This window comes from Somniosus microcephalus, chromosome 9 (genome assembly GCF_052327205.1).
Source record: "Somniosus microcephalus isolate GS21.2 chromosome 9, FLI_Smic_1.0, whole genome shotgun sequence".
NCBI classification, from domain to species: Eukaryota; Metazoa; Chordata; class Chondrichthyes; order Squaliformes; family Somniosidae; genus Somniosus; species Somniosus microcephalus.
The window spans coordinates 159,766,469-159,776,972 of NC_140995.1; positions in this window are offsets into that span (position 1 = coordinate 159,766,469).

Below are 10,504 nucleotides of genomic sequence, written 5' to 3' on the forward strand. Positions count from 1 at the left end.
GGCGACTGTCTGTGTGGAGTTTGCACATTCTCCCCGTGTTTGCGTGGGTTTCCTCCGGGTGCTCCGGTTTCCTCCCACAGTCCAAAGATGAGCAGGTTAGGTTGATTGGCTATGATAAATTGACCCTTAGTGTTAGGGGCATTAAATACGTGGGGTTACGGGGATAGGGTGGGATATGTGTTGGTGTAGGGGTTATGGGGATCGGGTGGGATATGTGTCGGTGCAGGCTCGATAGGCCGAAATGGCCTCTATCTGCACTGTGGGGTTTCTGTGATTTCTGTGATTTCAACCACATTGCTGTGGGTCTGGAGTCACATATAGGCCAGACCAGGTAAGGACGGCAGATTTCCTTCCCTAAAGAACATTAGTGAACCAGATGGGTTTTTACGACAATCTAATAGTTTCATGGTTACCATTATTGATACTAGTAATTATTCCAGATTTATTTAATTAACTGAATTTAAATTCCCCAGCTGCTGTGCTGGGATTTGAACTGATATCTCTGGATCATTAGTCCAGGCCTCTGGATTACTAGCCAATGACATTACCACTATGCTACCTGATCCCAACCCACCCGCTTTCTGGGGTTAAAATTCCCCCCATTGTCTCTAAAAGTTTCCCCACCGCCGACATTAGGCTGAATGGCCTATAGTTGTCGGGTTTATCCCTCTCCCCTTTTTTAAGCGGGTTGTAACATTTGCAACCTCCAGTTCTCTGGCACTACCCCCATATCCAAGGAGGATTGGAAGATTGTGGCCAGAGCCTCTGCAATTTCCACCCTAATTTCCCTCAGTAACCTAGGATGCATCACATCTGGACCAGGTGACATTTCTACTTTGAGGACTGCCAAACTTTTAAGTAAATCCTCTTTATCTATTTATATCTTATCCAATATCGCTACTGCCTCCTCCTTTAATGTTACATTGGCAGCATCCTCTTCTCTAGTGAAGACAGATGCAAAATACTCATTTAGTATCTCAGCCATGCCCTCTGCCTCCATAAGAATATTTCCTTTTTGGTCCCTAATCGACCCCATTGTTCCTTTGACTAGCCTTTTACTATTTATATATTTATAAAAGATTTTTGGGTTCCCTTTTATGTTAGCTGCTAATCTATTCTCATATGCTCTCTTTGCCCCTCTTTTTCCCTTTTTTAATCTCCATTGTATTTTCTATATTCAACTTGGTTCTCTACTGTATTATGAACCTTACCTTTGTCATGGTCTCCTTTTTCTGTCTCATATATATTTAATCATCCAGGGAGCTTTAGCTTTGGATGCCCTTCCTTTCCCCCTCATGGGAATGTGTTTAATCTATATCCGAACCATTTCCTCTTTGAATGCCTCCCATTGTTCAATTATTGTTTTTGCCTACCAATTTTTGACTCCAATCCACCTGTGACAGATCCCTTTTCAACTCACTGAAGTTAGCCCTCCTCCAGTTAAGTATTCTTACGCTTGATTATACTTTATCCATTTCCATAACTATTCTAAACCTGATGATATTATGATCATTGTTCCCCAAATGCGCTGCCACTAAAACATGCTCCACTTGTGCCACTTCATTCCCCAGAACTAGATCCAGCACTGCTTCTTTCATCATTGGGCTGGAAACACACTGCTCAAGAAAGTTCTCTTGTACACATTTCAGGAATTCCTCCCCCTGTTTGCCCTTTATACTGTTACTATTCCAGTCTATATTAGAATAATTGAAGTCCCCCATTATTACTATTCTGTAGTTCTTGCATCTTTCTGTAATTTGCCTGCAAATTTGCTCCTCTATCCCCTTCCCACTATTTGGTGGTCTATACCCAGAAGCGTAATAGCCCCCCTATTGTTCCTTAATTCAAACAAAATAGACTCTGGCTTTGACCCCTCACTACATTATCCCTCTCCAGTGCTATAATAGTTTCTTTGATCAATACTGCCATCCCCTCCTTTTTTTTTCCTTCTCTATCTTTCCTGAATACATTGTAGCCAGGAATATTAAGTTCCCAATCCTCCCCTTACTTGAGCCAGGTGTCTGTTATTGCTATTATATCATAGTCCCATGTGGCAAGTTGTGCCTGCATCTCACCAACCTTATTTACCACACCACGTGCATTTACGCACATGCACGCCAAACCCATCTTCGACTGCCTCGCATTTGCCTACTATCTGATCCCTCCTATTTCTGAACTGTTCTTTACTCTGGTGCTATTTGCCTCTCCCAGTCCTCTGTGCACCTTGTTTCTCCTCTCTAAGTCTCACCCTGATCCCCATCCCCTTGCCAAATTAGTTTAAACCCTCCCCCACAGCACTAGATTCGATGAGGACATTGGTCCCAGCTCTGTTGAGGCACAACCCATCCACTTATATTTTACTTTTCAATTCCACTGCCCCTCCTAGTTGCCCACTTTACATTGCGTCTCTGAATCCAGGTTGTTTATGTAAATTAGAAACAGTAGTGGTGTCAACACTGAGCCCTGGGACACCCCGCTCGCTCTTTCACCCCGCTCGGGGACCTTCAACCCGCTCGCTCTTTCACCCCGCCCGGTCATTCACTCCGCTCGGGGTCGTTCACTCCGCGCGGAGTCTTTCATCCCGCTCGCTCTTTCACCCCGCCCGGTCATTTACTCCGCTCGGGGTCGTTCACTCCGCTCGGAGTCTTTCACCCCGCTCGCTCTTTCACCCCGCCCGGTCATTCACTCCGCTCGGAGTCTTTCACCCCGCTCGCTCTTTCACCCCGCCCGGTCATTCACTCCGCTCGGGGTCGTTCACTCCGCTCGGAGTCTTTCTCCCCGCTTGCTCTTTCACCCCGCCCGGTCATTCACTCCGCTCGGGGTCGTTCACTCCGCTCGGAGTCTTTCACCCCGCTCGCTCTTTCACCCCGCCCGGTCTTTCACTCCGCTCGGGGTCTTTCACCCCGCTCGGTCATTCACCCCGCTCGGGGTCATTCGCCCCGCTAAGTCATTCACTCCGCTCGGGGTCATTCACCCCGCTCGCTCTTTCACCCCGCACACTCTTTCACACCGCTCGCTCTTTCACCCCGCTCGGTCATTCACCCGGCTCGCTCTTTCACCCCGCTCGGTCATTCACCCCGCTCGCTCTTTCACCCCGCTCGGTCATTCACCCCACTCGCTCTCTTTCACCCCGCTTGCTCTTTCACCCCGCTTGCTCTCTCACCCCGCCCGGTCTTTCACCCCACTCGGTCTCTCACCTCGCTCGCTCTTTCACCCCGCTCGGTCTTTCACCCCACTCGGTCTCTCACCTCGCTCGCTCTTTCACCCCGCTCGGTCTTTCACCCTGCTCGGTCTCTCACCCCGCTCGCTCTCTCACCCCACTCGCTCTTTCACCCCACTCGGGATCTTTCACCCCGCTCAGGGTCTTTCACCCCGCTCGGTCATTCACTCTGCTTGCTCTCTCACACCGCTTGCTCTTTCACCCCACCCGGTCTTTCACCGTGCTCGCTCTTTCACCCCGCCCGGTCTTTCACTCCACTAGGGGTCATTCACCCCGCTCGTTCTTTCACCCCACTCGGGTCTTTCACCCCGCTCGGTCATTCACCCTGCTCGCTCTTTCACCCCGCTCGGTCATTCACCTCGCTCGCTCTTTCACCCCGCTCGGTCACTCACCCCGCTCGCTCTTTCACCCCGCCCGTGCTCTCACCCCGCTCATTCTTTCACCCCGCTCGCTCTTTCACCCCGCTCGGGGTCTTTCACCCCGCTCGCTCTTTCAGCTCGCTCGGGGTCTTTCACCCCGCCCGCTCTCTCACCTCACTCGCTCTTTCACCCCGCCCGCTCTCTCACCTCACTCGCTCTTTCACCCCACACCAACATAACTCCTGTAACAAATACTCACTGTTTGCTACCCTTCAGCCAACAGAAAATAGTGCAGAAGAAAAAATGGAAAAATATACATTATTACATAGTGAGGTATTATTCATGTCGTTTGTATTAAACTTTATAGAACACTCAGCAGCATATGGATCCTTGTAAGAGCTATTACTGGGAGAAATTTAAATAAAAAACAAATAAAATTAAATAGTTTTAAAAATTTGCAAAAGGAAATATTTTTTGCTACTTACACCCATATTATGATTGTTCCCAAATTCCTGCTGAGTATTCCTTATAGCCTCTGCATTCTTTGGAAGAATATTGATAACATCCCACAAAGTGCCCTTCCAGTACTACTGTTAGGCTAATTGTTCTAAAATTCAGAAAGCATTTGTTTTCTGAAAATAAAGTCACGCTTCATTTAATGACACAACCTGGTTAAGATGGTGAGTAATTTGCTCAGCTCCAGAACTACACCTGACTGACTGTGGTCCAAACTTCAAAATATTGCTACCAGCAAACAGTTGTTTGATTCAAGATCTACTGATACTGTATCTGTAATGTATGTAACGTATATATACCTTAAGGGAGAGAACTACTTTTTACAGCTCCTGTATACTGTAGTACCGGCAGTGACCACACCTGTATATAAACCCTGAGTAGTGATCTGTATAGTTAGTTCTAGAGTAACCCTCATTCAGTAAACACCTGTTGAATCGTTCCCTGCAGTCTGTTGTCTGATTATTGAAGGACACAACATTAAGATACACTGACATAACATTGGCGACGACGCAGATTTGAACCTACCTGCAACTCTGCATCACCTCCCAGGGATTCGCTCCTGGAGAACAGTGGAAGGAGGTCGAGTCCAGAAGCACGGGCGTCGACCACGGGCAACCGCCCAGTCATCCAGCGGAGATTTGAGCATCGCAGGGGAGGCTGTCGAGAGCCAGGCTTGGCTTTCCAGTCATGGTGGTCCAGCGAAACGGGCTGGCAACAGGTACTGCGCAGACCCTTCCCAGACAGTGGCGGGCTAGAGCCCGACCGAGCGGCACAGAAAAAGACCAAGCAGCGTCGACGGGGGAGAGAGAGAGGACAGAGCGCACAGGGCGCAGCCGGTGTTCAGGACCGAGCGGCGTCAACGGGGGAGAGAGATGAGAGAGAGCAGAGCGCAGCCCGTGGTCAAGGGCCGAGCAGCGTCAACGGGGGAGAGAGGTGCGCAGGAAAACGCGAGGCGCTGCCATTGCCATGAGGACCGCAGAGAGCGGCATTGGCAGCAGCGCAGGAGCAGCGCACGAAACCCACAGGGCGTCGCCATTTGCCACGAGGACCACCGAGAGCGGCGTTGGCAGCAGCGCGGGAGACGCCATTTTAAGCCGCAGCGGAGAAGAAAGGAAAACGCGGGAGACGCCATTTTAAGCCGCAGCGGGGAAGCAAGGAAAGTGCGGGAGACGCCATTTTAAGCCAGTCTAACCACACCCAAAAAGGCCGAAGAGTGGCAGTATTACAGCGTTCGACAATGAAGTCGAAGATTGGACGACATATGTCGAACGCATAGAAGTATACTGCAAGGCGAATGAAGGGCCAGATGACAAGAAAGTGCTGGTATTGTTGAATTCAATGGGTGCAAAAACGTATGGCTTACTATGAAACCTAGTAACCCCAGAGAAGCCAGTAGAAAAGGATTTTGAAAACATAGTGTCAATCCTACAGGACCACTTAAACCCCACACCACTGCTGATAGCAGAAAGATTTAAGTTTCACAAAAGGAACCAGCATAAAGATGAAAGTAATGCTGAGTATTTAACGGAACTGCGCAAGCTATCGAAACACTGCCAGTTTGGAACGGGACTAGCAGATACTTTAAGGGACAAGTTTGTGTGTGGGCTTCAAAGTGAAGGAACCCAGAAACGGCTTCTATCAGAAAAGGATCTTACGCTGGACAAGGCTTTCAGCATTGCAGTATCACACGAAGCAGCAGCACGGGGCGCTGCAGAGATACAACGGAGACCGCAAGAATATGGCACAAATGAAATGTCATACGGAACAATGAAGTGCTATCGCTGCAGCAGAACAACACACGACCATAATGATTGCTGGTTCAAGGACAAAGTGGGCAGACAGTGTGGAAAAGTAGGACACATAGCAAGAGTCTGCAGGTCGGGAAAGAAAACCAGCAGCAAGAAATCTCCACAGGAGAAGTACAAGAAGGTACATAAGGTGACGGAGAGTAGTTCAGACGAACAGAAGAGTGATACAGACTCCGGAAGCAAGGAGCTGGGTTGTCTGAAACTACATAATGTGATCAAAACGGAGGATCACCAAACTATCTGGGTCATGCGCAAGATAGCAGGAGTCCAAGTGAAAATGGAATTGGACACAGGATCAGCCCTAACAGTCATAAACCAAAGGGACTACAAGCGGCTATTCTCACATATACCCTTGAGAGATGCAAAGATTGTCTTGAAGACATACACGGGGCAAAAAGTCTACCCCAAAGGAAAAATAAGGGTGAACGTTATATATAATGGCAAGGAAACACCAAAAATGGACCTATATGTATTGCCAGATGGAGGACCACCACTACTAGGACGTGAATGGATCCGGAAGATACAGCTAGATTGGCATTCCATACAAGCACTGACTGTCGATGCCAAAAAAGATGACGACGTCACACCTGGACGACTGTCAAAAATGCTAACTGACGCACAAGAAGTGTTCCAGCAGGGACTCGGAACACTAAAGGGCATAACAGTGACGTTCAAAATAGAGGAAAATGCAAGCCCAAAGTTTTTTAAGGCCAGACCGGTACCTTATGCGATCCGCCCAGCCGTCGAAGCAGAGCTGGAAGGTTTGGAACGTTCAGGAGTACTGTCCAAAGTGGACTGGAGCGAGTGGGCTACACCCATCATTCCTGTAATGAAGAGGTCGTTGAGTAATACGCCTGGGGAACCAAAGAAGGTTCGCATCTGTGGGGACTTTAAGGTGACAGTGAACCCAGTCCTTCACACTGTACAATATCCGCTTCCGCGGATTGAAGATATTTTCGCCTCGCTATCTGGAGGGAAACGCTTCACTAAGATTGATCTGGCCCAGGCGTACCTGCAAATGGAGGTAGAAGAAGCCTCGAAACAGTACCTCACGATCAACACTCATAAAGGTCTCTACCAATACAACCGGCTGGTCTTCGGGGTAGCATCAGCTCCGGCTATTTGGCAAAGGGCAATGGAACAAGTCCTGCAAGGGATTCCAGGGACCCAGTGTTATTTCGACGACATCCTGGTCACGGGCGAAAATGACAGTGATCACCTCGCCAACCTGGAGCAGGTGCTCACTAGATTGAAGGAATATGGGCTCCGAGCTAATCGCCACAAATGCGAGTTTTTTAGAAGCAGATCTCGTATTGTGGCCACGTTATTGATAAAGAGGGGTTACATAAGTCCTCTGAAAAGATTGAGGCAGTAGTCAAGGCTCCAGCACCGGAAAATGTGTCACAACTGAGGTCGTTCCTCGGGCTGGTGAACTACTACCATAAGTTCTTGCCGAATTTGTCTACCGTACTACACCCACTGAACACCCTACTGCAAACGGGGGTACCATGGAAGTGGAGTGACGAATGTAAACGAGCTTTCCAGGAGAGCAAAGCATTGATCACATCAAAAGAGGTGTTGGCTCATTTCAACCCAACACTACCAATTCATTTGGCATGTGATGCATCACCCTATGGCATTGGAGTGGTGCTGTCGTACAAATTCCCGGACGGCTCGGAGAGGCCAGTAGCCTTTGCGTCTCGGTCACTAACCTCAGCAGAGCGTAACTACGCCCAGATTGACAGGGAGGCCCTCAGCCTAGTGTGGGGAGTGAAAAAGTTCAATCACTATCTGCACGGGCAGAAGTTCACCTTGCTGACTGACCACCAACCACTTGTCTCCATCTTTAATCCAAAGAAGGGCGTTCCGGTGATGACTGCGCAACAGCTACAAAGATGGTCCCTTTTTCTAGGGACGCACCAATATGAAATCGAGTATAAGGGCATGAAACAGCATGGAAACACTGATGGGCTATCACGCCTGCCACTGCCTACTGCGGAGGAAGCACCAGCAGTGGATCCTGTCGAAATATTTCATTTGACTATAATTGAATGCTTGCCAGTAACTAACGCTGGTATAGAGAAGGAGACCCGAAATGACCCGACACTGTCTCGGGTATATGATTTGACAGTGAAGGGATGGCCAGCACATGGCGACTCACTGTTGCCAGCATTCTCATCCAGAAGAGAACAGCTGTCAGTATGCCAGGGGACCTTGATGTGTGGATCCCGAGTGGTAATTCCACCCAAGTTAAGGGCGAGAGTGCTCAATGAGCTTCACGAAAGTCATCTGGGAGGGGTGAAAATGAAAAGCCTTGCTAGGGCTTATGTGTGGTGGCCAGGGATCGATCAGCAAATCGAGGACCTGACAAAGAGCTGCTCAGGATGCCAGAAGGTCCAAAATGCACCACCACATGCCCCTCTACACCCATGGGAGTGGCCCTCATCTCCATGGCAACGGGTGCATATTGATTTTGCTGGTCCATTCATGGACTCAATGTTTTTAATTGCCGTGGATGCGCACTCGAAATTGCCTGAGGTGATCAAAATGTCCTCCACCACCACGGAGAAACCTATTGCAGTCCTATGGACCATTTTTGCCAGGAACGGCTTGCCAGAGCAGATTTGCTCTGATAACGGACCACAGTTTGTGTCCGAAGAGTTTCGAAGATTTATGAAAAGGAATGGGGTAAGGCATTACACATCCGCCCCGTATCATCCAGCCACAAATGGATTGGCTGAGAGGTTCGTACAAACCTTTAAAAAAAGTAGTAAAGGCCATGTGCGATAACGACATTCCACTGCAGCATAAGGTGGACAATTTCCTGTTAGCCTACAGAAATGCGACACATGCAGTCACCAACCAGGCCCCGGCCATGATGTTCTTTAACCGAAGGTTGAGATCTCGTCTGGATTTGCTCAGACCAAATGTACGAAGAGATGTTGAGAGTAAGCAATTCCAGCACATCAATGAGAAGCCGACAAGGAGCTTCAATGTAGGGCAACCGGTCTTGGCCCGCGACTACCGAACAGAGAAATAGCAACCAGGAACGATATGCACACGGCAGGGGCCACTAATGTACACAGTGGATGTTGGGGAGAACATTGTGAGACGCCATGCTGACCAGATCCTAGAGTCACAGGAACGAGTCAACCCCATGTCTCGGCCATACGTACCTGGTGAGGAACCCGACGTACAGGTCGCATCTACCTCAGAAATTATAGCATTGGAAGCTGATGAATCAACTGACGACAGGGTGTTAGAATCGCCTCCGCACCGAGAGCGAGACACTCGGGAAAGGCATTATCCAGAAAGAATCAAGAAGCCTCCCCAGAGACTGAATATATGAATGGACTATTTTCATATAACATTGTATATTAAAAATGTTAATTGTTAAATGAGTATTATGGTACTATTAATCTAAAAGGGGAGGAATTGTAATGTATGTAATGTATATATACCTTAAGGGAGAGAGCTACTTTTTACAGCTCCTGTATACTGTAGTACTGACAGTGACCACACCTGTATATAAACCCTGAGTAGTGATCTGTATAGTTAGTTCTAGAGTAATCCTCATTCAGTAAACACCTGTTGAATCATTCCCTGCAGTCTGTTGTCTGATTATTGAAGGACACAACATTAAGATACACGGACATAACAGTATCTAAGAAGATTTGCAGTCCAAGACCACAGATAAATCACTGACCTAAACTGCTGCCAGGAGACCAGGTTTCTGCCTGTGTCTGTGGACAGGATGGGGGTCATTTTCCACTTTGCCGCCTGGCCAGTAACCTGGTGGAATTGCCCACCAATTCTGGAACCCGTCTCATTATTGAAATCAATAGAATAAAAATCGTGTGTGTTCTATAACAGACGGATGATCCACTCCACCAGGCAGCGAAGGTGAAATTTACCCCCCATGTCATACAGGATGGTGGTTCTGAAGAGTAAAATAATTATTATAAGATAGGAAAAAAATTCAGTAATTTAGGTCTGAGATCATTAATTCTTAAGAGCTGTGCATCTCAAGCTGTAGCTGCTCATAAGAATGGGCAGTTGAAAAGCTACACCGTTGTTTCTCTAATTGACTGAGCAATTAGCAAATAATAGGAGAGGCTTCAATACAATAGTGAGCAATTAGCAAATGAAGGAGAGGCTTCACTACAATATATTATTTAGGGATAATTAGACAGGTGGTAGATCTCAGAATCAACTGAAGACAATGAGCTTTTTAACTGTTGACTGAAAATGAATGTCCTGTCAGAAGCATAAAAGTATGTCTGACGACTTCGGCAAAAAATAATAGCTAGGAAATTTAGAACTAAGTTGATTAATGACCAAATTGGGATCGGGGTTTGAACTTTGACCTAATCAGTAAACTCGCTGATGGAAGTTGGAATCGTTCCATGTTTCCATTTGAAATTGATTGGATAAGGAAATTATTTTCTGAAAATCCTAACTGGCAGAAGAGTCACTTGAGATAAGCCTAATAATAAGGACTCAGCTGTTAATTAATGTTAAACCTCTCACTGACTTACCCAGACTGCCAAGAACATTTAATCTAAAGGCAGCAGAACTTGAAATCAGGACTAGGACTGCTT